Raw genomic sequence first — 15,604 nt, 5'->3', positions numbered from 1 at the left:
AACCTTTTTGAAAAGGCCTGACCTCCAAGTCAGTGTGGGAGTAGAGGTAAGCACTCAAGATAACAGGAAGAGAACTGTTTGCCCTTCCACAAGGAGCATTGCACTTCTGTTACTCCGTTAAAGCCAACATAACTGGCAGATGAACCCAAATGAGTCATAACAAGTAATTAACTAGATAAATTATATAGAGCCAAAGCAAGTTAATCATTTATATTACATTACATTGGTGTCTTCTATCCCGCCAATACCTTTCCGTTCTAGGTGGTTTACAAGAAGAGTTGGCCTAGGTATTTCCAGGGAGAATACATGGTTATAGTGCAGGAGTATCCTGCTGGTTAGAGCAGAAAACTAAAATCAGATAAGCCTGAGTTTAAATCCCATTCACATTCCTTGTGATCTATACTTAAGAACATAATAGCCTTACTGGGCTAGACCAGTTGTCCATCCAGCCTAGTACCCCGTCTTCACAGAGGCCAATCTAAGTCACAAGTACCTGGCAAAAACCCAAATAGTAGCAGCATTCCATGCTACCAATCCAGGGCAAGCAGGGGCTTCCCCCATGTCTGTCTCAACAGCAGACTATGGACTTTTCCTCTAGGAACTCATCCAAACCTGTTTTAAAATCAGCTACAAGTCCCTCCTTGAGGGCCGCAATCCAGTCGGGTCTTCAAGATTTCCCCAATGAATATGCATTGAAAGCAGTGCATGCACCTAGATCTCATGCATATTCATTGGGGAAATCCTGAAAACACCACTGGATTGCGGCCCTGAGCTACATTAGCCACTCTTACCACATCCTCTGGCAATGAATTCCAGAGCTTAACTGTTCTCTGAGTGACAAAATATTTCCTCCTCTTGGTTTTAAAAGTATTTCCCTGTAACTTCATCGAGTGCCCCCCTCGTCTTTGTAATTTTTGACAGTGAAAAATCGATCCACTTGCACCCGTTCTACTCCACTCAGGATTTTGTAGACTTCAATCCTATCTCCCCTCAGCCGTCTCTTTTCCAAGCAAAAGAGCCTCTTTGGTCTTGGTTGCTATACCTGAATGTAGCTCAACTTCAGCTACTTCTGAAAAACATGAACTAATTAATAAGATATTTTTGTCTGTGCTAATAAGTTTCTCTAGAATTGGTAGCTCCACTGAGCTCTCTTTTGTCTTGTGAAAGGAAATGTGATAAGGTGCACCAAAATTAAGATGCCAATTCTGTGCCAAAGTTTAGAGAATATTAGCATTTACATATGAGATTGGCACCCTTAATTGACATATGCACAAATAAGTGCTAGGTGCTATTCTGTAAACACAGCATGCCTAGACCTTTACGTGAAAATGCAAGTAGAATAGTCTACTTGGATGGGATGGAGCATGGGCATGCACAATTTATGAATACTACAAGTTGTGCACTTGTCATTCGCATGATGTAAGCAGTTGTGCCTAGATAACAGCACACCAAGGCTACCTCCTCTAGTAATCTATAACATGTTAGGCACACCCTAGCACTAAAAACAGCCTTACTGGGTCAGACCAATGGTCCATCAAGTCCAGTAGCCCATTCTCACAGTGCCCAATCCAGGTCCCTAGTACCCGGCCAAAACCCAAGGAGTAGCAACATTCCAGCATCTGAAAGAATAGCAAGATTCTGGAACCCCAATGACAGCAACATTCCAGAGCTGAGATTGTGATGTCATAATGCCTCATTCCGCAGTGCCTCAGAGCCAACCTCATCAGTGATGTTACAATGGCTTGATTGTCCTATACTTGGCACACATAAGAGCATAAAAACAGTCATACTGGGTCAGACCAATGGCCCATCAAGCCCAGAAGCCCATTCTCACAGTGGCCAATCCAGGTCACTAGTACCTGGCAAAACTCCAAAGTGTAGCAACATTCCATGCTCTGATCCAGGGCAAGCAGTGGCTTGCCCCATGATAGGAATATGTGCTGGGGTATCTGACCATACTTGGGATTTGAACTCATGACCTTTTGAAGATGGAAGCAGTGCCTTTAACCATAGAGCCACAGATGCTTTCTGTTATAGAATTGCCACCACAGACATCATTCATGGAAGAACAGAACAGTGAAGACTGTAAATGTCCAGAAAATGTCCTGAACGGAAAATTGAAAGGAGCAGGTGAAGCTCCCAGCCAAAGCTGGCAGATCCAGGAGGACGTTCTGTAGTAAGACTAAAGGACAGTACAACTTCCCTGAACTTTTTATCCATGTGGTACAGTGAAGAGCCTCTGACATCAGACAAAGCAGAGAAACTTCTTAAACTGAGCACATTAGCAATGAGTCTGTGATGAGACACTCATAAAATAATCTAATGAGGAGTTCATGACACTGCTGCACTATGTTCATTGATGGAATATAGATAGGGAGAAATTTTATCAAAGCCACCTAAAATTAGGTGCCTAAAGTTAGGCACCTAACTTAATTAGTAAATTTGTTTCAATAATGAGCTTTAATAAGCTCGTAATTGGAAAAAAAAATTAATTGGGAGATAGATGCCTATTTTAGGCGCAATTGTACAAAACATAGGCACTTATTGCATGGTGCCTATCGGTGCCTAACACCAAAGTAGGCATGTTTAAGGGTGAAAAATGATTTAGACAGTGCTAGGCAAAATTCTCTAAAGCAGTAGTTCCAAGCCCTGTCCTGGAGGACCACTAGGCCAATCGGGTTTTCAGGCTAGCCCTAATGAATATGCATGAGAGAGATTTGCCTGTAATGGAAGTGACAGGCATGCAAATCTGCTCCATGCATATTCATTAGGGCTATCCAGAAAACCCGATTGGCCTGGTGGTCCTCCAGGACAGGGTTGGGGATCACTGCTCTAATGGACATAGGCACCTATAATATAGACCTTTAAAGCCCTGGCCTACATTATAGGCACCTATGTTTTAAGTTAGGCACGATTCTGTAATGAGTGCATAAGCGTGATTGACATGCAACAGGCGCCTTATCTTTTTTGGGTGCTGATTACAGAATCTGGCTCCTACTCTCCACAGTTTTGAACAAAAGACATCTGTGAAGAAACTGACCAGTGAGAGAAGGAAAATGGGCAGGTCTTTTTTTTTTTTTTATTCCAATTCAAAAAAACTTTGTTGGCATGATAATTGTGGATGCGTTGCCAACTGAGAAAAAAAGTAGTGGAAAGAAAGAATTACAGAGCAAATAGAACAAAAACAATTCCAGAATTCTGGTGAAGTATGTTTATGGCCTGCTGGGCCGAATGAAATCCAAGTTCCGAATGCAAATGAAGATAATTAATCATTGGTATTGTTCTCCTTTGATTTTCCCATTGATATATATACCCTGCTGTCTTGCAGGCCCTGAAATAGAGGCTCTTCTCTCCTTGGTTTGCCAGACTTGCAGAACAGCAGCTATGGTCACACTGGAAGCTTGTCAGTACAACTGTAGAACTTGGCAAGCTCTATCCAGCCTGCTCTGGGAAAAGAATCCTGAGAGCAGATGGTGGCCTCACAACTGAGTTTGATCAGTCTTGGAAACTAATACTCACTACAAGAAGTTCGTCTACAAGAAGCAGTTCGCCTACATCAGGCAAATTCAAATAACTTATGCCAAACGTTTTGACAGTGAACAGATAAAAGAATGCTTTATTGAAGTAATACTACTTTATTGGACACGTATTAAATCACCTTTCTTAGCAAGCCAAGCTAATAAGCTTTGAACGCTTTACTGCCCCTCCTCCCTCATAGCATCTCATTCCCCAGAGCAGCAAGAAGCCACATGAGCCACCTGCTCCCTTTCAGCTCTAGGGCTCATGTTCAGCCCTTGTCCATTGTAAAACAACAGTGGAACTGGTCATTAGTTTACAAGACATTAATAATTACTGCTGGATTCAGTTACGATATGGAAGCTCCTTAAACATCCATTCTACCATTACTCAAGGCAATATTAAAACTCTTCAGTTTTGTGTCTGTGTATAATATGTACAAGCATATGCCTCAAATACCCTTGTCTGGATGCAGGACTTGCTATCTGGATGAGTATCACTGATCAGAACCATCCAATGATTTTCAAATATCCAGACAGTGCCACTATTCATGTCCATCTCAGTAGTTTGTAATGATTAAAAAACACATCCACAGGAGAAGCAGAACAAGAAAAGATCTACTCATTTAATAGTAAAGAAGAAAAAGAGAAACAGACAATTGTCACAAAAGAGAGCACTACAGCAGAAGGTGCAGACTCGGTGTTCCAACATGGGCCCTCAGCAAGACAAAGACACAATGGAGAAATGTCAGTGGAGTTGCTCATATATTTGCCTAAACAAGTGAGTCTTGAGGATTGCCTTAAACTCTTGGTGTGACAGTACCATATATAAGCCAGTAGGGAGATCATTCCACAGAGCTGGACCCACAACATTAAACATAGATGACTGAAAGATATTATAAATTGCTCCAGCCCATATACTTTACTCCCTACAACAAAATCTTCTGATAATACCATTCACTTGTCACATTACTTACGACACTACCCATCACAGTATTTTTTTCAGTCACTGCATCCACTCTGTGGACCACTCTTCCAACCTCTCTTTGATTAGAAAAATCTTTAGATACATTGAAGACTTTTTTAAAAATTTAGCAATGCTTTTGACCATAGCCCTTCCTTTAGTCAGAAAGTCTGACACTCTAGTCCAGTGGTGGGCAAAGGGGGCCACAATCCAGTTGGGTTTTTAGGATTTCCCCCAATGAATATGCATGAGACCCATTTGCATACAATGGAGGCAGTGCATGCAAATAGATCTCATGCATATTCATTGGGGAAATCCTAAAAATCTGCCTGAATTGCGGCCCTCGTTGCCCACCCCTGCTCTAGTCAAAGTCAACAAAGGATATCTACGATGAGATCAGCCTATATGCTGCTTTCCCTGTCACTGCTGTTAGGGCTTTCCGCATGTGTCAATCACTCACTGAGTGATTGATCAGTTGCATTTGCATACAAATGATTTGCATCTCCATGCAAATCATTTGCATGCAAACTTGATAACGCATCGATCGCTACTGGAGAATTGGCCAACAGTGATCGAGCCGCTATCTTTAGTGCATCTAGCCCTATGTCTTCAGCACTGGTCACCATCCAGATAGTAGCATTGAATATTTGGGTTCTGTTTAAACACAGCAGCTGGCATTTAAAACAATCACTGACCCCAGAGTTTATATATTGACCCAAAACATGAGTGTGTGGTTTCTGCACATCCATGTAGGCATCATGCTGGTGAATGAATGTGTGCAGGTTCATGCCATGGGAAAACGGTGAGGCTCTCAATGGAGAGATTCCGTTGCCACTTCCTTATTGTTGTCATCGAAAAAGCAGACATGCTGTTAAGAACAGAAACTCAGCAGGAGAAAAGACTCGTTTTCCTACACAATAGCATCCTGCTGCTGATAGTTTAGCAGTCTTGCATATATAGCACACTCTCTATATCTGCCAAACCTCCCGTACAGCTTCTTACACAGAGCAATCTGATTTCTATTCTCTTCCAGTGCCATACAGCACCATCCATCACTCCTACTGATTTCCCTTTATAATAAGTGCCAGCACCTGCTGCTGGGATTTATCACATCCTCCTTTCCCCAAGCATCTCCCCACAGGTTCCCTTACATGCCCCTCCCCTTACCAAAACATATGCACATACTTTCTTTCTTGCTCTGACACACATTGACATACTGTTTGGACATAACACGAACTGTATTCTGAGAGATTATCTGGTTATCTGTATTTCCTGTTGCACTTGTCCACTGAGAAAGACAAACTAAGAGAGAGATATACTATAAATCAAATATACTTTATATACTGCAATGCATGCATACGCTGATACTGACATATACATAACTAACACTGGAATTAAAAATTACACATACAATTGAGTACTGAATGTGTATATTATGTGTGTGGTTTTGAGCATGTGTCTGTACAGAATAACTGGGTAGACTAGATGGGCCTATCTTTATGGAGGCCATTTTAGAAAAGCTAAGCATCATTTACATATCTTAAAAGATGATTTACATGAGTGCCACAAGGTTTGGTTCTTGGACCAGTTTTTTAAAACATTTTTGTAAGAGATATTGCTGAAGGGCTGTCTGGTAAGGTTTGCCTCTTTGTGGATGGCACCATAATCTGCAATAGGGTAGACACTCATGATATGAAAAACATGAGGAAGGACCTATCGAAGCTTGAAGAATAGTCTGGAATTTGGCAGGTAAGATATAAGGCTAAAAATGCAGGATCATTCATTTGGGCTGCAAAAAGACTGAGGGAAAGGTACAGTTTAAGCTGCGAAAAACTTTTGTGCACAAAAGAGGAATGTCTCTTGGATGTGATCATATGTGATGATCTTAAGATGGCCAAACAGGTAAAAAAGGCAATGTCGAAAACTAGAAGGATGTTTGGGCACATATGGAGAGGAATGGTCAGTAGGTATAAGGAAGTGATGATGGCTCTGTATAAGACTCTGGTGTAACCTTATATAGAATATTATGTACAATTCTGGAGATACACCTTCAAAAAGATATAAACAAGATGGAGTCAGTACAGAGGGCAGGTACTAAAATGATCAGTGGTCTTCATCATAAAACATATAGACACAGACTTAAAGATCTCAATGTGCATACTTTGGAAGAAAGTTGGGAGAGAGGAGCTATAATAGAGATGTTTAAATATGTCCATGGTATAAATGCATAGGAGGTGAGTCTCTTTCAATTGAAAGGAAGCTCTGGAATGAGAGGACATAGGATAAAGATAAAAGGGGACAGGCACAGAAGTAATCTACCTGAGAAAATATTTCTTCATAGAAAAGGTGTTGAATTTATGGAAGAGCCTCCTAATGGAGGTGGTAGAGCCAAAAAATGTAACTGAACTCAAGAAAGCTTGAGACAGGTACATATGATCTCTAGGGGTGAGAAAAGATAGTAAATGGCATGGATGGACAGACTGGATAAGCCATATAATCTATATTGTAAAATAAATAAATATGTTTTTTCTTAGAGCTTTATATATATTTTACAAGAGACTCTACAGTCAGTGAAGTGTTTTGTAAAATACTTTGCACACTGTGAAACATAACTCCTAGTGGTAGTCACATTAGACCACCACTAGTGATGGTGCCAGAAGGGCAGAAGCTACTGGGGATTGCTCCTGCTCAGAGATCTCCCCCACCCCCTAGATCACAATGGAATTATTGTAAGGGCTCCTTTCGGGGTGGTAAGCTTGATTAGGGGGGTCTACTTTATTTATTTTTAAAACGTATATACCGCACTATCATAAATGTCTAGGCAGTTCAGAGGGACCTTTACTTTGGGAGGGGCCGTATGGCTGGATCTTGTTGGAAAGACTTTACTTCAGGGGGGATGGATTGGAAGGATCTTGTTAGGGGCATCCTAATTTTGGGAGGGAGAATATTGGGAGGCTTTGGATTTGGGAGGCTTTACTTTGAGGGGTTTGCATCATGCAGAACCATGGAGGTCATGACTGGGAGCAACAGGCTGCAGTTTGGCAGTCTTATGCTCTAGGCCACTAGAATAATGCTGCTTGCAAGGTGACTCATAGGCATCATTTTTAATTCATCGTGATGGTCAAAACCTGTAGGCTGATGACTCCTTTGGAAAATCAAGGTGTGGTAAAAGCTCACCTTTTACTGCACATTGATAACTTTCCCCCTAAATGTCATCTAGGCACATGACAAGGAAGTAAAGTTGATGTTGATGTTTATTAGGATTCGTACCACCTTTTTCTGGCACAACTAAAGTGATCATGGAGCAGTTGGTCCAGGAACAGACCAAAGAAGAAGCTACTTTAGATTCAATTTTTACTGGTACACAAGATCTTATGCAAGGGGTGATGACAGTATGGTCACTAGGCAATAATGACCACCGTATGATCAAATTTCTCTTTACTGGAAGGAAGATGCTAAAAATAACTAGTGCTTATTTGTTTATTAAGGATGAGTTTGGTCCTATGTCTGACTGGGTGAAGGTCCATGTTACTCCTTATGACCCTGGGCAAGTCACCTGCTCCCCCATTGCCCCAGGTACATTAGATAGACTGTGACAGGCAGGGATGGGCAGGGAATACTGTTTGAATACCTGAATAAATTCATGTAAACCATTCTGCACTCTGCTGGGAGAACGGTATAGAAAACTGAATAAATAAATAATAACATTTTAAAAAGTCAAGAGAAAGACAAATGATGGTTAGCCTGATTTAATGGTGAAGTGGAAAAAAAAAGAAAAAAAAAAATCAGACTAATGAAGAAAATAGGGATGACCACAATCAATAAAAGCAGGATGTAAAACAGTAATAAGGCAGGCCAAGACAAACTTTGGAAAAGAAACTCGCTTTAAAATTAAGAATTAATTATTTAAAAACTTTCTAGATACATCTGAAGCGCAAAGCCCATGAGGGAGTCATTTGCTCCGCTGGATGGCCAAGAGGAAAAGAGAGTGCTCAGAGTGTATAAGGAAATAGTAGATAAACTAAGGCCCCCTTTTACAAAATCATGGAAGAGATTTTTAGCGTTGGCCAGCATGCTGAATGCTCTGCAATGCTCCAAGGTTCATAGAGTTCCTATGAGCATCGGAGCAGCATAGAGCATTCAAAGTGCTGGGCTGGTGCTAAAAACCTCCTCCACGCTTTTGTAAAAGGGGAGGTAAAAGATTAATTTGCCTCGGGAGAATGTTGGGACCATACCACACCATACAACCTTCTTTGAAGGTGATGATTTGGAGCAACTAAAGCATATCACCATAAGTCTGGAAGATATAATACATCTATTGTGAACCTCAAGAGCCACAAATCACCAGAACTGGATGGCATATACCCTAAATTCCAGAAAAAGCTCAAACATAAAATTGCTAACCTGTTATATTAGTAATCTGTAACCATCATTCAAGATATCCGATGACTGGAAGGAGGGCAATGTAATACCAATTTTTAAAAGGGCTCCAAGAGTGATCTGGAAAACTATAGAAAGTTAAATTAAAAATCTAAATTACTGTCCATCTAGATAGAAACAGCTTAATGGGAGTGAGTCAGCATAGATTCAGCGAAGGAAAATCTTGCCTGATCAATTTATTAGATCTTTTTTGAAGATGTAAACCAGGGGTGTCCAATCTGCGGCCCCGGTCGAGGGCAATGCAGTGTTTTCCTCTGCTGCCCCTAGGTGTTTACCATCTTGTCAGCTCCCTCCTCTGTCTTGCTGCAGCATTTGCACGTTTGTGTGGCCCCAGAAATATTTTTTCGGCCAGTGCGGCCCAGGGAAGCCAAAAGGTTGGACATCTCTGATATAAACAAACAAGCGGATAACAGTGAACTAGTCGATTAGTATATTTGGATTTTCAGAAGGTGTTTGACAGTGTTTGCCAAAGTCACTCATGAGACGTCTTAGAAAAGTAAATAGTCATGGGATAAGGAATTGGAAAGTGGCAACAAGACAGGAAACAGAGTAGGAAAATGGTCAGTTGTCCACATGGAAGAGCATCAGTAGTGGAATTCCTCAAAGGTCTTTACTTTGCCCTGTGCTCTTTAACATATTTATAGATGATCTGGAGATAGGAGTGATGAGTGAAGTGATTAAATGTGTGGATGATTTGAAATTATTCAATGATGTTTAAATGGCAGAGGATTGCAAAGATTTACAGAAGGATCTTGTGCGACTATTAAACTGAGCACCTAAATGATAGATGGCAAATGGAAATTGAGTGTAGAAAGGATGCACAAATCAGAATTGAGATGTTCAAGTTGGGACATATCAAGATCTGCTAGTATTTTAGAACAGGATCTGCTGATGTAAAGTATGTTCTAAACTACATTCAGGAATGGATCTGTATGTCCTGATTACTTTTGATGGAAGCAACTATTTTACATGCATCATTGTCTACAATATCAATGAAGTCATCATGACAACACAGAAAGAGCACAATCAGCCTTAAGAAGGGCAACCAAAAGTAACTTTATTAAAATGACCCAACACGATCTGGTTTTGGCTATTTAGCCTGCATCAGAGGTCTGCAAAATACACTAGGAATCTGACAAAATATATATTAACACATATATAACTAAACAATAAATTATACATATATAAATATTACATAATATGTTAATGAACATGTAAATTGTAAAGATCAAAATACATAATAAAATGAATAATATAAAAAAATAAGTAAAATCAAGCAAAAATATGGATCTAATGAAATAAAGTACTTAATTGTGACTGAAAAATGCTGGCATATTTACATTACATTACATTAGTGATTTCTATTCCACCTTTACCTTGCGGTTCAAGGAGGGTTACATAAGAATTGTTAAGATATTAAGAAGTACTCAGAGAATAATTTGAACATTTTCTGGTTTGCTAAGGAGTAGTTGGTATTGCAGGAGGAGTTTGGTTGTGTTATATTGGTTTTATGTATTTTTTAAAGAGTAGGGTTTTTGCATCTTTTTTGAAGGTTTTGTAGCCTGTATGTACATGTATGTTGGTATTTCAGTCATTTTAGAAACGCTCACATTTATTTTTTCCAAAACATGCCTGGACCATGTCCCTTACCATATCTATGTATTAAAGTTTTGCAATATACACATCTAAATACCAGTTTATGCTCATTCAAAATGCAAATAAAGCTTCTAAACTGACTGTCTTAATGTGGATATTGGCAAAATGATGCACATGGGGGAAGGTAATCCCAATATCAGGTCCAAAATGCTGGATTCTGAGTTGGAAAGCACCACCCATGAAAAGGATCTTGCAGTCATTATGGACAATGCATTGGAATTTTCATTCCAGTGTACCATGGTTATAAAAAAAAAAGCAATTAAAATGTTAGGAATTATTCAAAAATTAAAGAACGAATCTGAGACTATTAATATGCCTGGTTCCTGGTACAAGTGCGCCTTAAGTAATTTATGGATGGTTCAGTATTAAATATCTAGGGCTGGCTAAGTCTGCTTGTGGCAGTTGGTGTTTAATGAAAAACTGACCACTCTGAACTGAATATCAACTGGTATATGTACCTTTTTTGCCAAATCTCTTCTTGCCATCTTTATTCAATTAAATGCTAAGGCGCCCATAGAATATAATGGATGCCTTAGAATTTAATGTGTGCTAATCTTAGAATGGATGCCTTAGAATGGAGACCACACTACCGAAAGGACGTGCTGAGGATCGAGTCAGTGCAGCGAACGGTCACCAGGATGGTCTTGGGGCTCAGGGATCTCACGTATGAAGAAAGACTAAAGAAATTGCGGCTGTACTCACTTGAGGAAAGAAGAGAACGGGGAGATATGATTGAAACGTATAAGTACATCACGGGACGCATCGAGACAGAAGAGGATATCTTCTGGCTCATGGGACCCTCGACCACCAGAGGGCATCCACTGAAAGTCAGGGGAGGGAAGTTTCATGGCGACTCCAGGAAGTACTTCTTCACCGAAAGAGTGGTGGATCATTGGAACAGACTCCCACTCCAGGTGATAGAGGCCAGCAGCGTGACGGATTTTAAGAGAAAATGGGATACTCATGTGGGATCATTAAGGGAGTAAACTCAGGGGGGGAGGGATACTTGGAATGGGCAGACTTGGTGGGCTATAGCCCTTTTCTGCTGCTTTTTTTTCTATGTTTCTATGTTTCTATAATGGATGCCTTAGAATTTAATGTGTGCTAATCCTTTAATTAAGGCATGCTAACCAATTCAGTGCTGAATTGGTTAGCGTGCCTTAATTAAAGGACCCCTAAATGACTTGATAGCACTGGATCGCTTGAGCCATCATCTTGTGCTGGGGCCATAACTTTCAATAAGAGTTACAAAATTGCACAGCTCTTACGAGACTTGGCACAGGTGCAGGAGAAAATGAACTCGTGCGCTCTATTGATGCTGGTTGGGATCAAGTCATTTAATTGAATACAGGTGTTCAGGGGTGAAATGGCAATCCTGTTAAGGGTAAATATAGTGTCTACTGTGGTCACCTTCGACCAAACTTAAGGCTTTAGGGGAGGAGTTTTCCTTCACTAGCTATGGGACACCTTTAGTAACATTTGTTTGGTGGCCCTGAATCTGAACTTGCATCACTGCTGTAGAGGGTGCTTTTTTTTTTCATTTTAAATTCTTTATTTATTTTATATTTGCATCAAGTGTACAGAAAGAATAACAGATTAACTTAATACATCACTTGAGATATCACAAAATTTCCCCAAATAAAATGTATCCCTTCCCACCCTTCCTTCTATCAATAATTAATATATACAATATAATAAAATATTCGTAATTAATAATAAAAAATCAAGATCCCACCCCCCACCCCAATTATTGTAATAGCTAATTATTATTTTTCCCTGAATGTATAGAGGGTGCTTCTTAATGTTATGCTTGAATTTACCTCTTTGGAATTTCATAGCATAGCCATTTTTGCTAGACCATCTTTTCCTTTGGAAAAACATGTGATTTTTATTCACTATCAATACCTTTGAGGTATTTAAATGTCTCTATCATATCCTCATTCCCCCTTCTCTAGGGAGTACATAGTTGCAATAGGTCCTTAATCTTCATTGTGTATCACTCTATGCCAGGGGTAGGGAACTCCAGTCCTCGAGAACTGTATTCCAGTCGGGTTTTCAGGATTTCCCCAATGAATATGCATTGAAAGCAGTGCATGCAAATAGATCTCATGCATATTCATTGGGGAATCCTGAAAACCCGACTGGAATATGGCTCTCGAGGACCGGAGTTTCCTACCCTGCTCTATGCCATTCTGGGTTTGTATATGCAATGCATATAATAACAATAGATATGTTTCTTAAAAGGACCCTATTTAAATATTTTATGCATCACATATCAAAGCTTTAGATCGGAAACTTGGATCAAAGACAAAACAAAAGAACCTAACGGATGTAGCGGTATATAAGAAATAAATTACATTACATTACATTACATCCTGGTTCCCAAGAGTTTGCTCCCTTTTTCGGTACTGATACAAGCTTTTGGAAAAACAGAATTTGAACTCCAGATACTGTTATGTAAAATAATTTAATTAAATTTGATATGTCTGTGATATAGGAAGTAGAAATCACACAGTAAAGAGTACACTTTGCAATCTCTTCAAACTGCTTTTAAGAACAACTCTGAGCACTGGTTGGGAATAACCCAGAGCACAAACTGGCATTAACACAACCCAAAATATGCAAAGATAATAATGCAAAGCAGGGACCGGCACCTGAGACAGCCAGAAATGTGCAAGGATAATAACTCAGATCAGGGACTGACAGCTGAGACAGCTAGAAGTCTTTAGGGATAACATACTGCAGGCACTGGCAGGAAAACCAGCCAGACATATGCAACGGAAGGGGACTGGGGTAATTTTAAATATAAGATTTAATCCTGTTAAATTGAGTAGAAGCTAGACAGTTTCATGTCCCCAGTGGAATCGTGTGGTAAGCCTTTAATCCTCCATATTTTACAGGCTCTTAATCTCAGCCAAAGGCCATGATTGGAGAAAAGTCCTCAGCACAACTCAATTTTTACCTTTGATTCTAGCCTAAAGGCTGAATAATGCACAATAACCATGGACCAGGATGAATTAAATAATAATAATTTTAAAAAGCAGAAAGTTCTGCAACCCCATTTGTCCTGGAGAAAACTTTGACATACATCAGAGGAAGGGAGTTATGTGGAATCAAAAGTTAATGTACTAAATGAACATCTTTTGTACAACTAAGAAATGTAGCAAATTAATTCCAAGGAAGTATCTGATGAGAAAACCAAATCAGCACCACGGACAGAGATCGGCAACAGCTTTGGCTATAGCTGGCTGCAGTCTCTGTTCCCCCGCCTTCTTTCCGGTTTTCGTTTTCCTTCGCTCTGCTCTCTCCCACTCTATCCTCCTTTCTCTTATTGCTCCATTTCTCCCTCTCTGACACTTTCTCGCTGTCTCTTAATAAATCCCTACTGCAGAGGCTAAAGTGTTTGTCCTCTAAGGAAATGAGCCCAAAGAAACAGTCATCCACCCAGTGTACATGCACGTATCTTTAACTCTTACCGCCAGCAGGGCAACCCCCCACCCCATCCTCCAGGAGGGCACCCCCCAACTCCGTCCTCCAATGTTCAGAGAAACAAATAGTGGGCGAAATGAAGGAATGGATCCATGGACAAATTACCGTCCAGTGAATCTGATAGTGATTTTATCCGCTCTGCCTAAGGTCCGGGATGCCTGTGCTGTTACCTACCTGTCTGACGACCTGCGATTCTGCATCCAGCTCTCAGTTTGAAGAGGAGAAGGAGAATAGATGTTTCACAAGCAGAAATGATAATAATGCATAGCAGATTATAAAGGGAGGAGTTAAGATTATAAAGGGAGGAGTTAAGAAGAGAAAGAAAAATAGCTGAAGACCGGGGGGGGGGGGGGAGAGAGGAAGCTAGGAAGGATAAACAATATAGGAGAGGTGTTGATGAAGGGGGAAGGCAGAGATTAATGGGATGAGGGGCAGCTGGTGTTAGGAGGGGCTAAGCACAGGGGGAAGGAGGGAAGGATACCTAATTGGAGGGTCTTGGAACAGACTATGGCCGGACTGAGAAAAAAAAAAGAGGGGGGAGGCTTGGAAATGGAAGCAGTAAGGCTATAAGGCAGGGGTAGGGAACTCCGGTCCTCGAGAGCCCTATTCCAGTCGGGATTTCAAGATTTCCCCAATGAATCTGCATGAGATCTATTTGCATGCACTGCTTTCAATGCATATTCATTGGGGAAATCCTGAATAATAATAATAATAATAATAACTTTATTCTTATATACCGCCAACAATCTTGCGACTTCTAGGCGGTTTACAATAAAGAGAAACTGTACAGACAGCGAATTATACCCGACTGGAATACGGCTCTGGAGGACCTGAGTTCCCTACCCCTGCTATAAAGGATGAGGGCATAGAGTAGAAAAGGAAAAACCTAGGCAAGACGGAAGAGACTAAAGAAAGATAAGGGGAAGATAAAGTTAGAGGAGTATGATTGTCTAAACCAGGGGTAGGCAATTCCGGTCCTGGAGAGCCGGAGCCAGGTCAGGTTTTCAGGATAGCCACAATAAATATGCATGAGATAGATTTGCATCTCAAGGAGGCAGCGCATGCAAATCCATCTCGTACATATTCATTGTGGATATCCTGAAAACCTGACCTGTTATCCCTTCTCTTCGTTTAGACCAGGGGTAGGCAATTCCGGTCCTCGAGAGCCGGAGCCAGGTCAGGTTTTCAGGATAGCCACAATAAATATGCATGAGATAGATTTGCATCTCAAGGAGGCAGCGCATGCAAATCCATCTCGTACATATTCATTGTGGATATCCTGAAAACCTGACCTGGCTCCGGCTCTCGAGGACCGGAATTGCCTACCCCTGGTCTAAACGAAGAGAAGGGATAACAGCAAAGAGAAGAACCTGACGATGGAGAGAAGAGAAAGACTGAGGTTGGAAACGCAAAGGGCATTATGCAGAGAAAATTTAAGCCTAAGAGTGGAGGCGCTAAAAGCAAAAGGAGAGAGACGGATAGATGGGACATGGACTAAGAGGGAGGGACTGAAATGGGGAGGGGTGGAGATCAGACTGTA

The 15,604-nt window shown here is 40.7% G+C and overlaps 1 protein-coding gene across 1 annotated transcript in view; it reads right to left on the bottom strand.

Annotated features, from left to right (window-relative positions):
* DRAXIN (dorsal inhibitory axon guidance protein) overlaps positions 1 to 14,352 on the bottom strand; it is a 33,478-nt gene extending 19,126 nt beyond the window's left edge. Inside the window, exon 1 of the mRNA XM_033922993.1 lies at positions 14,239 to 14,352. The gene's annotated coding sequence lies outside the window, so the exon portion shown is untranslated. The remainder of the gene's footprint in view (positions 1 to 14,238) is intronic.
* Positions 14,353 to 15,604: the final 1,252 nt, after the last annotated feature.

This window comes from Geotrypetes seraphini, chromosome 15, assembly GCF_902459505.1.
Source record: "Geotrypetes seraphini chromosome 15, aGeoSer1.1, whole genome shotgun sequence".
Classification (NCBI taxonomy): domain Eukaryota; kingdom Metazoa; phylum Chordata; class Amphibia; order Gymnophiona; family Dermophiidae; genus Geotrypetes; species Geotrypetes seraphini.
Note: the sequence above shows the minus strand (reverse complement) of the source record. Positions and strands in the feature narration are given on the sequence as shown.